This window comes from Rhamphochromis sp. 'chilingali' (assembly GCF_963969265.1).
Source record: "Rhamphochromis sp. 'chilingali' genome assembly, chromosome: 9".
Taxonomy (NCBI): domain Eukaryota; kingdom Metazoa; phylum Chordata; class Actinopteri; order Cichliformes; family Cichlidae; genus Rhamphochromis; species Rhamphochromis sp. 'chilingali'.
The window spans coordinates 34,382,370-34,405,979 of NC_137936.1; positions in this window are offsets into that span (position 1 = coordinate 34,382,370).

A 23,610-nucleotide genomic window follows, 5' to 3' on the forward strand; every position below is an offset into this window, starting at 1 on the left:
AATTGATGAGTTTCTTTGTCGTTGCACAAACAGGGACGAGACTGGAGATTGCAGTTACACTTATCCTGCTTTTAATGATATGATATACCATGATATAGCCTAAAATTATATTTCATGTCTAAGTCATATTTAGAACTATAAGTAGAAAATAAATACTGAACAACATTTTATGTGTTAGTAGCTTGTAAGCAGCGGTTTTTTATTAGTGCAAACTAAATGAAGGGAATTATCTTTCCTTTCTAATGAGCTGCTGTCATTGATGACAGACTACCTAATTCAAAGTATGAATCTATTGCAAGAAGGTGCCAGCTGCAACAGCATTATAGTGCAATGGTAATGACTTGACATTAATCAAATTTAAGCCTTGTTAGTGTTTTCCTTGGAAAATTTTAAGTTAAAGTAACATGACTGCTTAACACTTCAGTTTAACAAAATAAGTAACTGCACACTATTCTCACAAAATAAAATTATGTTGTAACTTACCATGCATCTTTTGCTCTTCCTGTCAGTCCTGTAGGGAGTGTAACTAGTGAGTTGCTAGTTACAGTACGGAAGGAGTTGTTGAAGTAGCTCTCTTTTTAGGTAAATTGCTCTGAATTATGTCTGAACTTATTTTACTTTTGTGTGCACTAGGGAGGGTAAACACACGGTGTCACTATATCACTGATATTGTGATATGACATTTATATTACGCATAAATATCAGTATTTTCATGGATGGTATGGTATGGAACAGCCCTAGGGGCAACTTAGGATAATGAGCCCTGGCAAGATTTCTCTTTATGTGGGTTTAATGCAGTTAGTATTTGCTTATATATTTCAATGTTGAATGAGCCCATTGCTACAAATAATCCCAAATGATGCAGCTGAGGATAGGGACATCGTTGATAAAGGTTTTTATATGCCGAAAGGTATTCCTTACAAATAAAAATAACTACAACTGAAATGCTAACAATGTAATCATATTTTGTAGGGTCTTGTGTATGTAATCATTGAATTAATATGATTAACAAAAGTCCTTTGTACTGATTTGATCTCATCTTTTTATCCTTATCAGTGTTACGGGGGGAAAGGGGATCTGGAGCCTATCCCAGCTACCATAGGGCGAGAAGCGGTATACACTATGTACAGGTCACCAGCCTAATGCAGGGCTAACACAGAGAGACAGACAAACATTCGCACTCACATTCACACCTATAGGCAATTTAGAATTACTAATTAACCTAACCCCACTAACTACATGTCCTTGGACTTTAAGAGGAAGCCCAAGTACCCAGAGAGAACGCGTGTTATCCACGGGAATAACATACACCATTTTTTTCAATAACATAGTGAGTTTATTTACAAGTGAATAGCGCAACAATTGTCCAACACAATGATGATCCCACTTCCCTAGTGCCTGTGATTCTTCTTGCTCAGTCTCTCCATAGAAACTCTTGCAGGCTCAGCTTGCTCACAGCTTTTAGGGAGGGATTTCTCCACGGGTATGAGCAATCAGAAGAGAAGGGGAAATTCCAAACAGGTTACAAAGCAAGACAATATGCATGGAATGGGGAACAGGTATGTGATGTTCAGCAGGTGTGCAGAAACCTGAAAGTGCTAACTTGAGTCCTACCAAGACACAAAAACCAGCACAGAGGTATACACAAGCACCCACACATGAACACACAAACTGGGATAGAGGAAACATAAGCCAGAGCAAGAACAGGAGAGAAATGTCAGACAGCAAGGACAGAGAAACCATGACAAATAAACAGTATAAATACTATAAATTCATTCTCTCAAGTTATATATGTAACTGTGACTTCTTTACATTGACAAAAAATGAGTAAAGTAACTCTTGCAGTAAGCTGTATGTAGCATAGAAATTATTATTCTAGTTTTAGTTTTGATTTATAATTTTACGTGTAAAAAAGTATTGAAATCCTAAACATCTCTTTACTGTTATATTATGTAACATTAGGAGAAATATGAAAACAAAAAATGAAAACAAAAGGAGATCCCTGAATTGGATAAGGTGTTAACAAAATGGTTGGGTGTTTTAGTGGTTGCTACTCATTTCTACTCATCTCTGCCTATATTCAACCAAGGAATCTCTTCATATTTAGTGTGCAAATATCATCTACCTTTTGTCAAGAGCAGAAAATTCTGACCTTTGGACAAGGATGAGTGAATGAACGAAAGATGATGAGTCATCACACTCATGCTCTTTAATCATGAGTTGTGTGACGCGTGGAAATTTTAACTCGAGTTTTAGAGTAAAGTTTGATAAACTCACATTTCAAATCCTAAGAAGAAAGAAAGTAAAATATAAAACAAACTAATGTTAAGGGCTTAATCATTGCAAGATTGAAATTCACCCAAGGGGGCAGCCTGAAGCTCTCCTGCATCAAGAAAACAGCAAGGCAAGCCACTGATTTTCGTAAAATGGTTCTAATCCTTCTGCAAATCTGAAATATAAAGACTTTTAAGGCTGTTTCAAATGAAATACATAAAAGGCACTAATATATATAACCGTCAATCGGCTCGACAGATAGACAAAAAATGGTCAAGGATCTGTGTCAGTTGAATTAAACTGATTTGCATTTAGATAAAATGGACTTGTGATCTGCTTGATGGTGTTTATTCTATGTAGGAAAGGCAGAACATCCCTGCCTGTTACTGCTTATGCTCAGCAATATAACTGAACAGTCAAAAATCCATTATGCACACCAAAATAATGTGCAATTATGAAACAAGACTGGGATGTTAATCTGCCCCATATTATGACCTGTGCCACTAGGAAAAGTTGGGGAAATATTTCCTCATTTTAAGCTAAAAATCAAGAAATAATTACATAGCATAACATGCTTTTTACTTTTTCTTGCAAAACGGACTAATTACTTAAAATTGCAGTATAATTAATCCTTCTAACCTGTAAAAAAAAAAAGAATTTTTACCCCATTAGATGGCTGTAATACAAAATACAGGAATATGGATTTTAATATATCTACTTGTAAGTTTTTGTAGGTAAATATAATTACATCATAATTTCAGTTAAATACACTGATATTCACTTAACTTTAAGGCAATTACACCCTTATTTGCAGGGTGTATTGTAAGTGGTATTATAAAATGCTACTCAAAAAGTAAAATATTGGTGACATAATGCACATGATGAAACAAAAAAAGTAACAGTCATATTTTAACATTGCTTCTTTAGCTATTGGATAAAATCTATACAGTCAACTATATGAGTGGAGTTGGTATAAAAAATCTAATGTTAATGACTAGCTGTTGCTAGAACCACACTCTTCTGGACAGAAATCTCTGATGTTGTTCTTGGGATCTGCTGGTGCCACTTGCCTAGCTTGAGAGTCTAGGTGCACTGCCTCCCAATAAATATATATAGTTTTTTGATACGGTAATCCCTAAACAGTTAAAGCTATATGTTTTTAAACTCTGTGATCAGAAGAAAGGGAGCTTCACCGACTCATATTAGACTGCTTTCACCAAATTTTACTGCCTCCTTCAGAGCAAATCTTACACACATATTGACAACTGTGGTTATCTGTGGACTGACAGCTTAAACTCACTAAGGTGCCCACAGTTATTTGTCCTACAGCAGCAATTATAGCTAAGATCATGCACTCAGATTGGGAAGAGTATATTGCCCACAATCCAGTAACGTAAAATATTTATTATAATTTTTTAAGTATAATTTTTCAATACACCTAGTGCTATTAGTGTAAGCAAACGAAGAAGCATTTTGATCAAAATCATCTGGTTTAACAAAAGTTGTAAAGATGGCATTTTTACAATTTCTTATAGCACTGCTATACGCTGTAAAGCAGCTGACATGCATCTCACCAGTGTAGAACAGATAAAGCTCCCGATCTTTGTACTACTGGCCTTTGATTGGGTGTGGTTACAAAAGATGAAAATTTCTAACAGTGTGGGTAGACAGACTTCAAAGCTTATGAAGACACGGTTACCACGGTTACCGTGAAAGTGAAAAGGTGACCAATTCTGAGTGCCTAAGGACACATCTCATCTACAGACAGACTTGATAACTTCTTCTTTAATGATCCTTTCAGAGTCATTTAAGTTAGAGACCCACAGGAAGGTAAATGAGAATGAATCGAGATATAATCCCCAAACACTACAGACCTCATCAGTATGAGGCCACAGATATATCTCTTAAAGGTTCTTTATGTGGAAAGGTGGAAGCTCTCCAATGACAAACCTATTATCTGTCACTGCTCAAGGTTAAAGTCACTAGATCCATAGAAATCAGAATTGGAAAATAGGTTACTTCTACATGAGCTTGGGTTTTTATCATATCTGAAACTGTTATAGATGATCAGTGTCATTATGAATGATGAGGTCTCACTCTCGTTATTTAAAATGCTAGTGAAAGGTGAAGATGACTTTCATTTCCTCTTAAGATACCATCTTTTCTGTAGCTTGCACATGTAAATGAGTAGAATAGAAAACCTTAGGTAGTAGGTGATACGCCTTCAGGTTCAGTATGTTTAGCTACAATGTTTCATCTAGGAACTCAAATTATTCATGCATTGACTGGAGAATGCTGGAGCTGACAGTGGTACTTAATTATTATTTTTTTAAATCAGTTTTTATGTCCATTTTATTTTGACTTAATGTATGACAGCATTTTAAATAAAAACAAATGTTGCCAAATAATACTAAGTTTGAAGAAACAGCAATGAAGACAAAATTGCATTTTTCAGTAGTATAGAATGAAATAGAGGATTACTTTTGTCAATTTACAAATTATGCAAGGCAATTAGAAATTTCTTCTATTTAGCATGCAGATTTTCAAAAGGGCAATTTATGATACTTGTATCCCAAAGACATTCTAATTATTATCACATGTGATGTTACCAGATAAATTCTTTTGAAAAGAAAAAAAATCAGGTCCTTATTAGTTCAATGCAATCGTCTGAAATTTGAGAATCAAGGCTATCAGCCCAATGAATATCTGTCGTTAATTATCTTTAGTCTCACATGTATCACTGGTAGTAACCCTCCTTTACCTATTAGCAAAAATAACTGGATTATTATCATTCACTGTAATCAGTGATAGTAGAGAGCAATGCACATTTTTAATCCACATGCACTGGTTAAGTGAGTATGTTTATTTCTTGTTTTTGCCTAAACTTAAGCAAACACCATAAAATACAATTCAGTTCAATGTAATTTACATAGTGCCAAATCATAACAACAGTTATTTCAAGGTGTTTTATATTGCAAAGACCCTAGAATAATACAGCAAAGCCCCCAACAATATAAAAGTAAATAAGTGTAAAAGCCAAGGGTAAAATGAATAGTAATTAAGTTAGATAAAGAAAAGGAGTCTTAAATTCAACTGTCACCGCTGAATGCCAATTCATAGTGTCTCAAGCCAAGACTACTTGGATCATTTATTAATGGAAAAATAACAAAGATCTGATAAGAAACTATTCTGACCCGGTAGTATTATTTAAATCCCTGAAAATAGAGAAAGCTCCAGTTCGTTGACATCTACAGCACGTGTATCTTGTAGAGGAGTTTATCCCAAACTTTTGGAGCCCCGGCACATATTTTACATTAAAAAAAAAAAAAAATCACACACCACCAAACAAAAATGTCACAAAAAGCGGAATGGGTTCGATTTGTCCCCAGCAGGGTTTTAATAGTTTTGCAATTTTCATTAGTTTTTATTTTTATTTAGTTTTGTCTTCAGATTTTCAATTTTATATCAGTTTTAATTAGTTTTTACCAATTGTTTGCTAGTTTAGTTTTTATTTTTTTGAAAAACCTTAGTTTCAGTTTAGTTTTGATTAGTTTCAGTTATAGTTTTAGTTGTGTTTGCAATAATTAAGTGTAGCAAAATCCCAGTTTCATCATATCAGTCATTCTCTTCTGCTTATCCTTGGGTATGTTCTTCTTGTGTGAGCTTTTCAAGTGCACTTTAAGGTTTGTGGGATTTTTTTCCCTTTAGAAATGTCCCTCATAATTTGTCTCTTTCCACTACAAGACACTTCCTTTATCCAAAACACAGTCATATTCAAAGTAATCCCAAATTGGACTCTGGCGCTTTCTCCCGACTTTTCCTGACATGATTCTGCGCGTGGACGGAGCAGCAACACAGACGACTCGACTAACGTACTGCCACCTGCTGGCAGAATGAGACAGCAAGAAATAAATCTGGAAACTAAACTTCATTTTCACCCTTGACTATTGTAGGACATGCACACATCAATGAAAACTAAACACATTTTTGCTATAAATTCAGTTCATTTTAGTTAGTTTTGTGAACACTCATTACAGTTTTAGTTAGTTTTCCTTTTTGTTTTTATTTTTATTTCCGTTAACGAAAATGTTTTTTCACTTCTAGTTTTCGTTATTTCGTTAGTTTTCGTTAACGATAATAACCCTGGTCCCCAGTATATCTTCTTTGCTGTCTACTCATCTGGGTCAGAATTTTCTCCAGGACCCAGGTATGATTGACTACTTTTTCTTATCAAATATTTATCTATTGCTATTATGTGCTGCCTATCTCACTCACAGCATGACGTTAACGTAATTTCTTCTTCGTCTTCTTCTGTTTTACTGGCAGTTGGCAACCCATATAATTAGCTCTAATTATATGACTTGCCAGCTGCCAGTAGTATTTGTAGTGTGTAGTAGGTAGTTGTAATGCCCTCTAGTGGAAGAGAATGTAATTGTTCTCACGCCAATTGCTTAGAGTACTAATCAGGTGGAACCAGTGGTTGGGAAACACTGTTTCAGAGAATCCATCCCTTACACTGCTGCCAAGATGAAAGTATACATCTGTAGACAGCTACATCTATTTTTGCTGGATGGGTTAATAATGAGGTAGTGTCGGAGGTGAAGTGCAAAAAATTGTTTATTGTTAAAGCCGAGGTAAGCGTGACATAAATCTTACATTTTGTTGACTTGGATATTTACAACATTGGGCCAAAAAAGTTCAGGTAGTATGAATTTTACATATTATTAATGTTGTGTTATAACAGTAAAGTTGACCGAGTGTTTTCCCAGTATCAGATAAACCATTCCTACAGTTTAAATAAGCCACCACTGACAGCCTACGTTTCTGTGGAGAAGCAGATTGGTGTAATTTGGCTACTGAACCTGAAAGAAAAGGTTACATGTTGCTCACATGTTGGTGCCAAACTCTATCATCTCTGACAATTCTGTCTCTGACATCACATGAAAACTATGAATTGTATAACTCTTCAAACACTCCCTCAGCCTCCATATGTGGAATGTTGTTTTAACCTGGAAACATGCTGTCTATACAGAAGAATCAGTACTGAATGAGGCAGAGAAAGTCATAAACTAGAAATATGTATGGTAGTGATAAGACCCATTCTATGGACTGATAACATCAGAATCAGATACTGCAACACAGTCTGATGGCAGTTTGTGAGGTAATCACATTTTGTCTACTGATTTGACCCTATAAGCAAGAAAAAAGGCAAGAGGTTGCTGGTAGTGGTGACATACGTAATGGGATTTTTTAGAAACTGAAGGCAGTTCTGAGGCAGCCTAAACCTGCTTGTTTGAATGAAACGATCCCTGTAGGAACCTTGCATGGCCATTTCTGGGGGAAATATGCCCTCAGGAAAACAACAAAACAAAGGAAAAAACGAAACTTGTGAAAAACTGCTGGCAGTGTTTATTGCCAATTGGTTAAAGTCAAAACACAAGACATTGGTGAAAAAAATCGTGAAAAAAGAAAGAAGGAAAAGAAAACAAGCAAATGGTTAGGCAGCTGGGTGATTTTTGCTGTTGCAAAATTATTACATCACCTCCAGTCTGACAGATCCTATGCCACAGCGGTAACAAAAAAGGCTGAACTAGTGAAGTGGCCATTTCTGAAAACTGGCTTGTATTCCTCACCCTTGTTCCAAAGGGTTGAACAGCAGCTTAAATAACCAACAGTTCAATTTCCCCACGGGGCCATATATTCTTCCACATTATTTTTACTTTAAGGTTTTGTTTTCACTTGATGTTTAATTTCATTTTCAATAAATGTTTGGTTATGTTTAGTCAACAAAACTGCTTGGTTAGGCTCAGGAAAGGTTCGTTTTCTAGGTTGCCTGGGTTACAAGCCTCCTTAGAAGCAGTCTATAAAAACATTTTGTCACTGACCTGAAAAAAATAAAAATCAAATAAATCTTGTCCATGAATGCAAGCAACAGACCACATTTTATCACAATTTCACACATTGCCATGTTGATCAATTTCATTATATATATTTATTTCTTTTGCAACACCTGCTTATTTCCGGCAGTGCAGTTGCACTAAGACATTTGAAAGACAGAGGAACTAGATAAAATCTAACGGTATGCCTTTTTGTAAATGGAAACAGAAAATGAACATTAAATCAAAACTAATAAGCAGTGAACAACAAAAAAAGGAAGCGAATTGAATTTGTAGAGGGTACTTGACCCCCCCCCCCCCTTTTTCTACTTTATTATCACAACATCTTAATGTTTTCAGGTGTGTACAAGTCCAACCAGTTTTACAAGTTTAACTAATTTTACAATCACATGAGAAAGTATTAAAAACCATACTTCAATGCATAATTTGCATGAGCTTTTTCACAGTTATTACATCATCTGTTTTACTTGTGTACATTTCTGCACATCTGGACACATGAAACTGAGCGCGACTGCTTATTCTTCCTGGCAGATCTTTTCTAGACACATCAAATTAGATGGGTAACATCTGTCAGCTGTCATTACAGATCTCTGTACAGATGTTCGTTGAGGTTTAAATGAATAAATATTAATGTATATTATGCATTACATAGTGTTTGAACACATAAAAAATTCCACTTTTCAGTAGAATTTTCAGGGATGTGTGGGGAGTGTTAATGTGTTTACTGGATACAGTTCTTTGTGTCCATGTTGGCTGAGTGCTGAGTATTTGTAAATGTATGCATGAGGGTTAGAAAGTTTGTCTTTGTGTGCCTGTTTGACTACGTCTATGTGTCAAGTCTGGTCTTAGACTATTAATATATCATGCATTATTGTATCCTGCCTTTCAAGAGGTGATCAAGCAGATTTTCAGTGTCCTTTCTCTCTCTCTTCTCTCCTCTATTTTTCTTCCCCTCTTCTTCTTTCTCTTTCCCATCCCCCAGATGATCCTCCCTTGTTCTCACTAAGGGAGGTATGAGTATAGGCAATAAGTGTGGGCTGCTGTGGGATTCCCATGATGCACTGAGTGTTTGTTCTTCAGTCACCTTTTTCAATCACTATGTGTTTATACACCTCTCTGCATTTAATTATTTGTTATTATTAATCTCTGGTTCTCTTCCATAGCATTGTCTTTGTCCTGTCCCCCCCCCAGACTGATGGCAGATGGCTGCCCTTTGCTGAGCCTGGTTCTGTTGGAGTTTTCTTCCTGTTAAAAGGGATTGTTTCCTTCCTGCTGTCACCAAACCATTTCTTTACCTACAAATTGGCGCTATATAAATAAAATTCAGATATTCTATTGAATATCTGAAGTTAATTAGTTAATTAGTGTGGATGACAACGCCTGGTTGTCTATCTCTTTGTGTAATAGACTGCGATGGACTGGTGGGATTGGCTCTCACTCTAACAGTTAAGAAAATGGACAGTTATATCAAATGGCAAGTCATAAACTGTATAAATTATTTTCTTTATATGTTCACAATTTTTATTATTAATACAATATGAGGGGAATTGTACAAATACAGTGGAATCTATGTGTTGTGTTCAAACATATTTATTAGACTGCATTTTGTGTTTACTTTGAAAGGAAAGTTTTAAATTGACATACAAAAAAGAAAACTGGGAGTGATGTTGTAGTTTTAAACAAGGTTGAAGAAACATATTGGCACAGCTCCCCATATAGAGCTCTAACCATAACAGTAATGGCAATGAACACCTTCAGCACATAGACGTTGCTGGTAATCAAGGACAAACAAGATGTTTGTCAGTGTTCTGTCTCACAGTGTCTTGTTTGTCCCAACAACAAATGATCTCATACACTAAACAATGGCCATGTTACATGCCGGTGAATGGTAATTGTCAATTATGCCAATCAAAATCCAATTGTCCAACCACAAATCTGGCATTATTGAATTTGTATCTAATGTTCTCACCCAGGCCTGCAAACCTATTATCAGATTACATTATCCTATGTCGCTACATTTCCTGCTCCCAGTGGAAAGCAGAAAATCACAATTACACAATTAAGACAGTTTCATTAATTAGATAAAATAACAAAACTGATTTAGAATTACAAGTCTCAGTTATGACACAGATGATCCTATCTGATAAGTGAGCATTTCTACAGAGGTCATTTCAAGCAGCTTGGTAAACACTTTTCAGGGATGCATGGCCATGCTTATGTGCGCTGTGTCCCAATAAAAACACTTTATTTTCCTTGGCCAACTGGAAAGAAAGTGTTTTGATGTCAGTGGCAATGTCAAATGCTTGGATGAAATTATATTTGCAAAAATCTTTATTTATAAACAAGACATTCAGCACTCAGAAGCTGACAAGGCACTAGGGCCAGCAGGTTGTGGCCTAATCAGCCAAGCAGAAAAGGCATTCTTCTCTCTTGCCTACAGATTAAGCTTCTGCCCAGGAGTCACATTTCCTAACATCATGGAAAGTTCCAGCAGCTTTATATCTATAGACTGCACATTATAACCTTAGCTCAGTGACTAGAAGGCCTTGAATTAGGCTATCTACCCTAGACTGTTGCACCCTGAAAACCTAACAGTGTATCCATTAATCTTCAGCAACAATATATTGACAAGTCAAGATGGACACACAAGACATTTCTGCAAATGCCACAAAACAATATAATCGTGTTTATGTATGACAAAGCCCTGCAGTAGGCAAAAGTGGAGCTCTTGAGCTTTGGAAGCAAAGGGGGAAGTTAGTGTATTATGTGTTGGTCTCAATTCTGACGGTGCAGCTTCAGCTGAATCCTTAAATTCTCTACATATACTTTGAAGAGTCCCCTCTATTACTTCAACTGTTCACTTCCAATTTAAGATTTGCCCGTCAGGGAATAACTGTGATTCTCATTTAAACTCTGTTGAGACTAGCAGCATAAAAAGATCAGCAGTATATCCAAGCTTATTACAACACCAATGTCACGCACGGCTTCTGTCACAAACATTCTTTTATTTATGGCAAACAGAAATATTTTAATAAAAAACAAAAACAAATGAATAAAAAAAAATCCACAGTGCATTTTTAACTAAGGCCTGGCCTGGTGCAAATAGGATGACATTGTTTATTATTTACAGTCAAGCATCAAACAAAAGCCCACCAACAGGGGTTCTGTGCTCATGCACTTGGCAGAGGAAGGGAAGATGGAGAAAGCGGGTAGTGAAAAGTGAAAAAATAACCCTGGTACCGAGCTCACATACAATACCTGCAGACATATTCCTCTTTAGAAGAAAGAGATAGAGGAGAAGCTCAAGTAGAAGAAGGGGTGTTTGGTCTGGTGTTAGAGCATTATTATTTATTATATGTACTTCTGCTCTCACTTACTGTTTGGTTAGAACAAGACAACAACAATACTAGAATGGATTTAGGTTCCCTGACTTCACCAGGAAAGTGACACTGGTAATCACTTCTTTAAGAGGGCTTATTTTTACATACACAATGTGTTGCACTTCTATGCATAACTGCATACACAGCTTACAGTCTTTTGTTAGGGTGCAACACATATCCCTGGTTAAAAGGCCAACAAAAGAGAAGCTTGATGCTTTTCTTGGTGCCTGCATATAAATGTATAATCAAATGTCAGGCTTGTTTGTAGAAAGTTTTACTCTAAACATCCTGAGCTACACACACATACACACATTCAGTTCAATTCTCAGTAGAATTCAGTTTTATTATAAAAGAGTTGCCTCAAGGTGCTTTATATTGTAAGGTAAAGACCCTACAATAACTCAGAGAGAAAAGCAAAAAAAGCTTATCCATTTTTGTGATTGGTCAGATGCTGTTCCACTTTGGGTGAACTTAGCCAGTTCATAACCAGCTGTGATTGTTTATCCAGACTGCCAATGTTAGGGTAAATGAATCCAGATTGCAGAAAGAAAGCCAGGGCATGCTGAACTCCTGTACAAAAGCTTTTTAACAAGCCTATTCACAGTTTCAATTTTAAAGCGCTTACAGCAGTAGCACACATTAATTAACATGGTAATTTGCCCATCCACAACACTCTATATGTGCCAACAATGCAAGTGGGCTAATATTCTAACCCTCCATTAGGTCTATGCAGGTTCTCAGCCATCCAGGCCATTGTAGTCTACGAAGTTTCTTTCCTGGCTCCTTAGATAACCACCATTAGCATCTAAATGTTAACTGAATTGAAATGAAAACCTCCAAAAGAAATCACACAGATGCATTTACCTCCTGTGAACCTGTTAATGTCCTTTACCCATCAGCAGCTATAGATACACAATGATAAGAGGCATTCCAATTCCAATTTCCAATTATTTTGATGATGGTCAACAATGTATATTTTGTGCACAAGTTTTACATCAATCATATGTTTCACTTTCTCCTACTTTGCTGCTTTCAATGTGGTCAGCTCCACATGCTACCCCCACAATGTTTTCAGTAATCTAAAACTCAAAAACAACTAACACAAACAAATGCAATGACTAACAGTCATGCTGTATCTGTATTAAACTGCACACTGCAAAAAAATATTTTTTTAAATGTAACATGCATACCTTAAATTTTATTGGTTGCTGTTGTTTTGCTGTTTGTCATTTACATACTAATGGTAGTAAAGTACTGCAAATGAATTTGTAACTATTTAAAGATTTTACAATTATTCATGAATATTAGTATTCAACTATTTTTTGTTTCTCTTTCATGGCTAGGAAATTCAATACATGCCTTTTCAGTCATCTGAACAGGTTAGTTGAGAAACACAAATAAAATATTCTTTCTAGCTACTTTTCACCTCATGGTCAGAGGCCCAGATTTTTTGGGGGAAGCAAACCATTTCACAAATGCTAGACTGCAAGCTGCCCTTTCCCTTTGACTCCTTAGCTACTGAGCTTTGCATAAAAGAACAGTGCTTTCTGCCAGCCGCTCCTTATAGGTTAACCTATTAAGCATGTTGCAACAAAGCAGTTTAAGTTTTCCACTGAAAGAGCTCATGAGGAACAGGAGGAAAAAACATCAGCATAATCTCAACCTCCGTTAGTCTCATCCCACATTGTTCTCTAGTGTCACAAGTAGTAATAACATGTACAAGGTTGCTCAGCTGCTAAATGAGCCCCTTATTTGCAACCATCCATTTAGAAACAAATAATAATATTACAAAAAAAGTTGTTAGTCAGGGATTGCAGGTTTGTGAGAGTTATTGGTTGCTTGAACACTTTTAGTTACAGGACCTACCAACCTGGTAGCAGTATACACATTTCCCTTACTGTGGATGATGCAGGACATAACAATGTACAACAATTGTACAGCAGCTCATGAGAGGTGACAGCAGACAGGATCCTTCCATCACTTGTTGAGGTGCACCACACAAGATCCAGTGACATGTTTCTCAGAAATGAAAATTGCCCCTTCAGAAACCCTCTCGCAATTGGGATCCGTCTTGGATAGCCTGATTTTTGCGGTACCATCCATATTTTGAGTTCTGTATGATTCTCAGGGATGGCACCACTTTAGCTCTTGAAACAGGATGAACTAGATGCTTGAGGCCACCACTTCTTAGTTATGTTACTCTATAAATGATATTATCTAGGCTATAAACAGTTAAATTCAACTGTCAAGAATCGTCTTTCTGAAAATCCCTAGCTCCCCTTAAAATTCTGACCCACGCTGCTGTTTTAAGTTGTTTGATGGCCCTTTGGCTGTGTGTGCACAAAACTACTTCATAGTAAAAGACTTTTATATCTAAGGTTTTTATGTTTAGCCTTACACTTTGCCTTGGCGTGTTCTCTTCTAAAATAAAGTGATAATCAGGATGGATTCAGAACTTTTCCACTTTGAAGATTTAAAAAAGTGATAAAACTGCATGAGCTGCAAGACACGCTTGCTAAGGAAGACCATTAGCAGGGTAAAATGTAGACTTAAAAATCTGCCAAATCAAACATCCGGAGCTACCCTCTGTGGCTGTGGTAAATAAGGGTGCAGCCAAAGGCAACTTCTTCATGCTAGCTATCCAAAAAGAGAGTTAGAAAGAGTCAAACTGGGACTCATGAGTAAGAGAGACACAAAGATGAAAAATACTCTTCTTGAAACACATGCCTCAGCTAATAATCCATAGCCACCTGTGCAAATCTGGGATATGGAGAAGGTGGTGATATAGTGTATCTGCAACAGTCAGCTGTCCATATATGTGGAACAAACTGTTGTACATTACTGAACAAGAAGGGCAACTTGCGTTTGCAGTAACTAAAGTACAAGAAAAGCTGAAAATCACAGACAGCCTTCCACTCTGTTCATAGTGAGAAACAAGAATTAGGGGCCCTTAATAATTCCAATTCTAGTATGAAAACATTTTCAGATACATACATAAAAAATACAAATAAAATTACTGATAAAACAGTTTTATTTTAATTTGGCGTATAAGGCACCAATTCATTAAATAAAGCTTCTAGAGGATGTTACAAAGTAGGAGAGAAGACTTACACTGTTCCACGCAGATAATCAGCAGTTCACTATGAGGAAGCATAACAAGAGTGGGGAGAAAAACTCCCATTTACAGGAAGAAATCTCAGGCAGAACCAGAAGAAAACAGCGAGAGAAAGTAAACACTAAGTATGTAACACAATATCACAGGGAAACATGTAATAGACGCGCCGATCCACCATGTCCATTTCACGCTTTGCCTCTCCAAAACATGAAATGGACACACATGCAGATTATCAGCAGTTCACATTTTAGAAAGGAAAAGCGTGAAATGCACATGGTGGGCCAGCGTGTCTATTACACGCTTTGTTCTGATATCGGGTTGAAGTATGTCCATAAATAGTCACAGGTTAGAAACATGCAGCTCTAGATTTTGGAATACCTTCAGAAATGTACATAAAGAGAGAAAACAGAGAGGAAATGCACAAAGGGAGCGTAAGAAAAACACAAAATTAAGGACATGCAATCACAGTACATGAGTAATGGATGACTAATGGTAAAATGCATTGCAAATACTCAAACATCCACATGATAGGAAGAAGGTAGAACAACTGAGATGCAGTAATACTTCAAGAACACAGGCCAGTATTTGACTACCTTAAAGAACTTGGAAAAAAGTTCACAGGACAAGTATACTCATGTTGAAACTGTAAATGAGGTAACACCATAGGAAAGCTGAAGAGATGCCGACAGTGGAGCAGCAGTAATGACCCATTTCCCCACAGAGGAAGATAACATCCCTACTGAACTTATCCATACGCTTTATCATCAGTCTGTAACACGGAGTGCTGGGATAAGGGCAAGGGCAAGAGCCAGGCAGCAGAAAAATATTATATATAACACTTGGTTAGTTTTTCCAGGTAGAGAAACACTTCCCATTTTTAGATTTACAAGATGTAACCAAAAAAGTTGTTATAATTAGTCTATAATATTGAAAACCCCTATATGATTTAAATTCTCCCTTTCAAGATATTCTTGCCATGCTACCACATGGACTAATTTCAGTGTGGCTAACATTATTAAATCACTCTATAAAAGTCTGTTCCATACAAATGCGATCCTATAACATGATTTTAATTTTTGGGAATTGATGGCAAATCTAGTGAATGGTCCAGGTGGTTTGCTTCTCATAGTCTTCTAGGTAGCAATCTAATTTCTAGCAAAAATGGCATTGGATATTTGGTATTCTTCAGCTTCAAATGCACTGGAAGCTGAAGAATACCAAAGAAGAGGCTCTTGGGAGAAGATGAATAAGGTAAAGTGTATATATAATATGGAAATTTGCTGAACGTTTAAATCACACCTCTTGATGGTATACAAGGGAAAGGAAAGGGTAGGTATAGTATGAACTACTATGGAGTGGTTCATGATTGATTCATGACTGTTGGCTTGTTAGTATTTGTGTTATCCTGCTGAGGAATGGTTATGCAAATAAATTACAAATTCCAGTGAAAACATATCTGTTCCAAGGGGAAAAGGCCGGTCAAACTCCAAATGGCAATACGTGTCAAATGCACAATAATTACTGCAACTGCACTGTGATTTTGACATTTATATTATGGTTAATGATTTGAAAACCTAAATCAATGTGTGCCATTTCTCATAGTTGTTTTGTTTTTTATATTAAAGTGAAATTTTATAGATCCTATTTCCAACTAGTCTGATTATTCATCTCATAATGTATTATGGAAAAGTCACCTCAAATCTGTAATTAATGATCCAGTCATGTCTTGGCTGACACCATCCCCTCCCTCCTATAAGCATTATCCTTGATATAGCCGTGTGTGATACTGTGTTTTTACTGAATATTTATGGGGCAGCATGAGGATAATTAGTCCAAACAATGGTCCAATTAGCTTCATGTTTTTATCATTCATATTTACCTACTTGCTCACAAAAGATGATTCCTGAGTTATTAGGCATTGCTGTTAAATATCGATCTGGTCGATCTAGCTCTTGACATAGCTGTAAAGTTATCTCCACATAAGTCTTTTAAGAGATTACCTATACTTAGTTCCTCGTCAGCTAAAAGTGAGATTTGTGGCATGGCTAATTCCCTGTATTGCTAGGGGGAAAAACAGTCGTTGCAAATTGCACTGCATTGCCTCACATGATCAAAAGAACAAACAAGGACAGCTCTGTGGTGCCTGTTCCAATCTGTTCAAAACTGAACCATAATAAAACTGATTAACCCTAAAAAGCCTTTCTTTCTTCTAAAAAGTCCAACACTGACAAATCCCCCTCTGATGAGTTCCTTTCACTTTGTTGTTGGTTATCATTGTCATGTCAGTAAAAGGTAATTGGATGAAGTGGATTGTAATGAATGTAACTGAACAAAACTGCTTCCTGGCATGCAGGTGACATTTTTCTAGATTAATACTATTATTACATTTGAGACACTCTGCAGTAGCAACAGCATATTAATTATTTGTTTTTCCTTGCTTGCAGAATTGGTAGCTATATTTCCAAATCCTTATAAGGCAGGGATAGCTCAGTAGGTAGAGGGATAGCTCAGTAGGTAGAGTGGTGGCCCCATGATCGGAAGGTCGGGGGTTCGACTCCACTGAACGGCTACCCTGAGGTACCCCTGAGCAAGGTACCGTCCCTACACACTGCTCCCCGGGCGCTACATTGGTGGCTGCCCACTGCTTCACTGGGTGAATGGGTTAAATGCAGAGGAACTATTTCCCTATGGGGACTAACACACACATGCACATTATAAAGTACTGTATTTAAAATTTAAATATATATGTGTTTACTCCCCTCCTTTATTTTTGTGTTTTTTCTCTGCTGTCAGCTTTTACACACAGTATTGTAGAGGAACAAAGCTGAAGTGAAACCTTTAGTGCTAAAAAAATAAATAAAAGACAACTATCAAGACATTTTAATATATATCTTTGACTAAAGCAACATTAAACTGAAAAGGAAAACATGAGTTATTTATTGTACTTGTTGTAAACAAGGCAAATGTCCAACTCTATGAGAAGTTTGTATTCAGTTTCTTATTCAAACCTACAAAAGACTGTGACACACACTGTGCTATGATGCTTGGTTACCACAGCTCAGCTATTTCTTGGACACTGTTTTCCATCTGATTCAGTGGTAAGAGGCATGTTTCTAAATCCCAACTCAGTCCACTAGTCACACTGATCAGACAAAAAACAGTAGTATTTCTTGCCTTGCTTAGGCTTTTGCCAGTTAGCAGCTGGAATGAAGATGACTGACCTGCTGAGTGTCAGTAGTTATGTTACTTCCTGTGCTCCAGTTTCCCACCTGCACCTATGTTGCTGATAGTTCATTTTTATTGGGTTTGCCACAGAAGAAGAATGTGTGTCACGGTCTGCAGAGACAGGCCGTGCGGTGGTGTGTGTGATGGACCCAGGTGCATACACAAGTTAGTAGACGGGAGTGGACTTAACAGAAAGCGAGCCTTTATTATGGCTGAAGACAAAGTGCACAAACAAAGCAGGGATGGCGTGACTAGACTATAACTAAACTGGGAAAACTAATACTGCGACAAACTAAGAAAACTCAGACTATGATGATCACTGCAAGGACTGACCGTGAAAACATGGAGGTGAGAACACAGACGACGCGACACAGACTGTACGAAACACAGAGACTAAATACACATGAGGGATGATCAGGGGAAGTGGATGCACACGGGGAACACAGGTGACACTGATAATCATAACAAGACACGGCAGGAGTGAACGTAACACTGATGGGAGATGGGCAAAGTAAAGCAGGAAGTACACAGAGGTTCAAACAGGAGGAGAGAGAGCACGGGGAGAACGCAGACATAACGGGCTGGGGAAAACATAGAATAAAGCACAAAGAGAGACGAGGGCTCATAAATACACAGAGGGGCACACAGGGGGTAAGAGTCACGAAGGGAAAACACATAAGGAACAACGTAACAGATCAACCCAGGAAGCATGGCCTAAATAAAGAACAAAATACAAAAATACACGAAAACTAAGAATACTGGGCCCACATGGCCCAGGACCATGACAATGTGACAACAAGCATTTTTCTTTAGAAACAAATAAAGCAGTGCTTTTCACTTTTAAGAAGACAGGAGTTCGCTAATGTCTTGGTGTTTTTGTAACCTACATTAGTATCCTGTGTTTCTGTATCATAGTGCTGTTTGCCTATGATACAGAAAAAAAACTTTGTCTCCACAAGCTTATTCACCTATATCATATATAAAGGTTAAAGGCATTTCACTGGTACAAGTTGTGTGAGTCAAAGTTGTGTGAGTTGTGGCATATTTTAATAGTCTTTTTTAAATAACTTTATTTTAAAGCATTTGGGCCTTGTTTGCCACAACTTGGAGACTAAAATGTATTTTTAGTCATTTCAGGTTTCAGTTTGGATTTTTTGGTTTTAGAAGTTACCTAGTAGCATTAACCATGAAAACTAAGACACAGACACAACCATCAATTTTAAGCACCATTTATCTTTTTAGGTACCCAAAAGTAATATCTAATTATCATTATTCTGAAAACATTTTGGTTATAGACCAAAGTATTTAGAGGAAATTTTACTTAACTGTCTACCTATATATTAGGGCTAAAGATCATGTGATGTGACCACTGTGCCAGAATGAATTACTACCACATGTTACAGAAATACACCAAAACTAATGAGCCATGGTTGTTCTTCACACTGACCATGTTCAGTAAACACCCAGCTGTAGCCATTGCTTCTACCACTGCTGGAGAGGAGGGCTAGATTATAATTTGCCATTTAAATACTGTGGGAAGAAGGAGGAAGTCCTAATTGCTTTGTGAGATTACCTTTCTGAAGCAGACCAGAAGAAGACAGATCGCTGGGCTGATAGGGACCAAAGGTGTAATGACAGGTGCTGTTGACTGAGTTAGGCAAGTTCCCCCTTCCATTCACATTATCAGCCCATCAAGATAGGAAAGCAATTTCCCAGCCTTTCATTTCATAAGCTATGCATATCAATGCCCCATTAATCAAATGATAAAATTCCCCAAATCCTTCCCTGAAACCTATCCTTCTTCTGTCCCAATAGGTACTGTATGCTATCAAGAATATCTTAAGTAACTAACCTCTACTGGACTAAACTGATAATGTATATGTAACATGATTTACCTTAATTGCTAAAAATCTAATTGGGAGGGTTTTTTTTCTTGATAAATTACTTCTTGATGTGGTAATGAATATAATTTTCTTCATCTTCATTTCACATGTCAGTGAACACTGATTTGGTTTGATCTGCATATGTATGTTTAGTAACAAAAGCTTGAGTAATCTGTAATTTTCAGCTCATTTTGAATGATCAATTACTTAAAAGTGCACAGTGAAGAAGCACAAAATAAAGACTGACAGATTATAAAATCACAATTTAAAAAAAAAAAAAAAATCTTCATTGACCATACAAAAAATAGCTGAAAGAGGAGAAAAGGTGTTCTAGCTGAAAGAGAAAATGGAATGGTGTCCCTGGTTTATTTCACGGCTGGATAGTATGACAAATAACTAGTGAGTGGTATGATTGATTGCCACTTTGTTAAACAAAGCAATTAGGTAGGAGAGTTGAGGAGTTGCTGTTGTGGAACACAGAATGACTTAAATAAAAGCATCAACTAGAAAGACCTAAAACAGACACTAATTAATATGGATGAACTTGTGATTTTGACACAGTTTAATATGCATATAAAAATCATACATAATATATCCATATAGTATTTGTTAATATTAAAAGATTTTCAGATGTTTCAAGATTTCTAGAAAGTAAGGAAAGATTTCTTTCTTTAGTAATTATGTGTTTATAGCAAAGAATATATATTTATGGAACAAAAGATTCCATTTATTTTACCTTCAGTGCCTCTTTATTTCCAACATTGTGCATTTTTGAGTGCCCTCTGTAATTGTAGGAGCCACATGAGTTGTTCCTTCTGACTAAGTGGGTTGGTTTAAATGGACTCACTGTATTGGTGCACGGGTGTGGGGCGTGTCTCATGGGTGTGGTAGATGATAAATGTGGTTGCACTCACCTGTTCACAGCACCTGATGTTGATGAGCAGAAAGGTAGGGTGAGCATGAGGCAAAACTTTCTGTTGACTGCAGCTTGAGCGCAGCTTGAATGATTTGATGTATTTTAACTGTAACTTGATGGTTTTGTATATTTGTGCACTAATTGATACCATAGACCTAGTTGTAATTTGATTTAGTAGTTAGTGCAGTTATTATTGAGTTGCAGTTATTTGTTTGTGCAGTCTGTGCATTTGTTAATCCCATGTCCTCGATTTGTATAGTGGACAGTTGCATGTGGAATAAAAGGAGCAAATGATACAGAAGTGTATTTTATGCGTTTATTGTTGCACGTCATCTGTGTCCTCATGTTTAGCCTGCCGCGGCCATTGGTTGGTTGAGCTGCAACAGTAATTTTCACTCTTTTCAACTTAAGAAATAGAAATGATGCCAAATAATTGGGCCATGGCACACGAGGGGTACACAAAAGAAAGAAAGTGAAAGAAAGCTTATAGAAGATTGGTGAGCATCAACAGTAAGAAAGCGATAAGTGGTTTTTCTGAAGAGTACAAACATCACATTGTTTTATTGTTTCAACAACAAACACCGAAGTGGCCCGAGCGAGCCCCAGGCTCCAGGCCCCGATAAGCAGCCACCAAGGAGTGAGCCGGTGTGTACCTGGGCGCCCATCCCCGGACACAAAGGACCACCAACGCACCAATGTCTGAGGGCATCTGCCACCGGCAGGGGAAGTGGTGGTAGGGGGAGATAGGCCTCCATACCTTAGAGGGCCTGAGATATCCCCAGAGAGGTGGCTTCTGATACCCAACCTGACATATAGACACAGACATACAGGCACACAAAGATACAAACATCCATTCCCACCCTCATGCTCTCATATGCAATTTCTCAACACTCAACCAACGTGGAGACAGACATAGAGAGACACTGTACACACAATCACACTCCCCAGCTCTACCCTGAGGCAGTCCTGAAGGAGCTCCTCAAGCTATCTCCCAGGGAGATATCACTAACAGAGGTGTGATTCTACCAAATTTGAAACATTGTATTACTTATAGCTTGAAATTCTGTCTATTGCTTGTATTGATATAATTATAAACAGAATCAGTGACAAAGGTTAACAGTGGAAGAGTTTAATTTCAACTTAGAACAAGTGTGATTTACTGCTGACAATGGAAACCAACCTCTCACTGCAGGTGGGAAGCACCTCCCAACTTTGACAGTACACATGTTTTGTGGACTTTGACAAAGTCCTTTGGTACAAGAACTTCTCCAAGTCCTCATTGGGCAAACTCACATAGCCTTGCACAACCTCGAGAAGATAAAGATGGTCCAGTGTTGAGTGACCAGGATGAAAACCTAGATTCAAGGTTGGTGTCATGGCTGCGTGCGGGCAGGCTGGAAAAGGGACCCAATATGCAGACTCATGGTCGCAGAATTTAAAGTCCTCTGCTTTATTGCAGGCATAAGTCAAGAAACTGAACAAAACTAGGAGGGCTGGAGACTGAACTGGAAACAAAAACACACAGGCCAGAATGAGGGTATGATATGATGCTGAACCAAAGAAAACACAGACAAGAAATACCAGAGGAAAACGAGGGAATGAGGACCAGATGAGGAACACAGCTCATACAAATTAACAGGCAGATGAAAACTAGAAATATTTACATAAGACACAGACTTTCAAAATAAAACAGGAAATTCATAGACCAAAACTCAAAGGCACTGAACTAAACTTATGTTAAACACTAGAAATAACAAATTATAAAAACAATACACAAAACACTGGGTCACTGACCCAGGACTGTGACGGTGGGCTAATGGAATTCTCCTCTCCAGCAAACTGGTAATAGACCTTCATGGAGAAGCTGAGGAGTGTGATTTCCCCTATAGATGGAGGACACCCCCCATTCCCTTTATGAAAAGGGGGACCACCACAGTCTTCAGTCCAGAAGTATGGTCTCCAACTTGCTGTACATGCATGTCAACCAGGACATCCCTATCACATTAAATAACTTGTTTAATCTATTTTTCTTTTTTTTTAAATTGCAGGGTTATTGTTGTTTGTCTATGGCCCGTGGTCTAGCAAAAGAGCCATTTAAAAAAAAAAAATCCTATTTAAGCCTTAAAATGAAGGTGAAACATCCTTTTAAATTAGCCTATTAACATCATGAACTGGTGTATTAAAAATGATGACAAATTATCATGCTGCAATAGGTTACTTTAAAATATCATTTTCATTACATTAATATCTCTAGTTTTTTTGTTTTTGTGGGTTTACAGAAGTTAAAAGGGGGGTGGGGGGGGATTTGTCATTTAATTACAATTACCAACAAAATCAAGCAACTGTGAAGTGTTTGATTAAAATTTTTTAATATACACCAGTTTAAGTACATTTTGTCTAAAATTAAACACTGGCAGTAAACTGTCACACAAATCTGTTTTTACTCTGTTAATTCTCTGCTTTTCTCATTGACTTTCTTTAAATACATTTGGGCTCCATAGCACGGAAGATTCAGAACTAACCATTTATGTGATTACATTTATACTGGCTATCGCTACTAAGGTTCAGCAAAATTAAGAGAATAATGCACCGGGTAATAGATGTGAATTATGATGCACAAATTAAAACTTGTATAGGCTATAAGCCACAGACAGAATGAGATCAGCAATTCATAGGACATTCTTTTTTTTTGTTTTGTTTTGTTTTTTAAATCAATGCTTGTGAAAAACATGCTTTGCTCCATAACTGACACCTTCAGTTTTACCATGAAAGATTAAGTGCAAAGGCAGTTTGGTTTGTGATCCATGTCTGTTTTAAAAGTGTATTACTGTCCAACTCCAAGAAAGACTTATCTTCCATAAAGCGCACCATCATCTATTTTAATTGTCACTGATGATTAAACTACTTAACAAAATTGAAT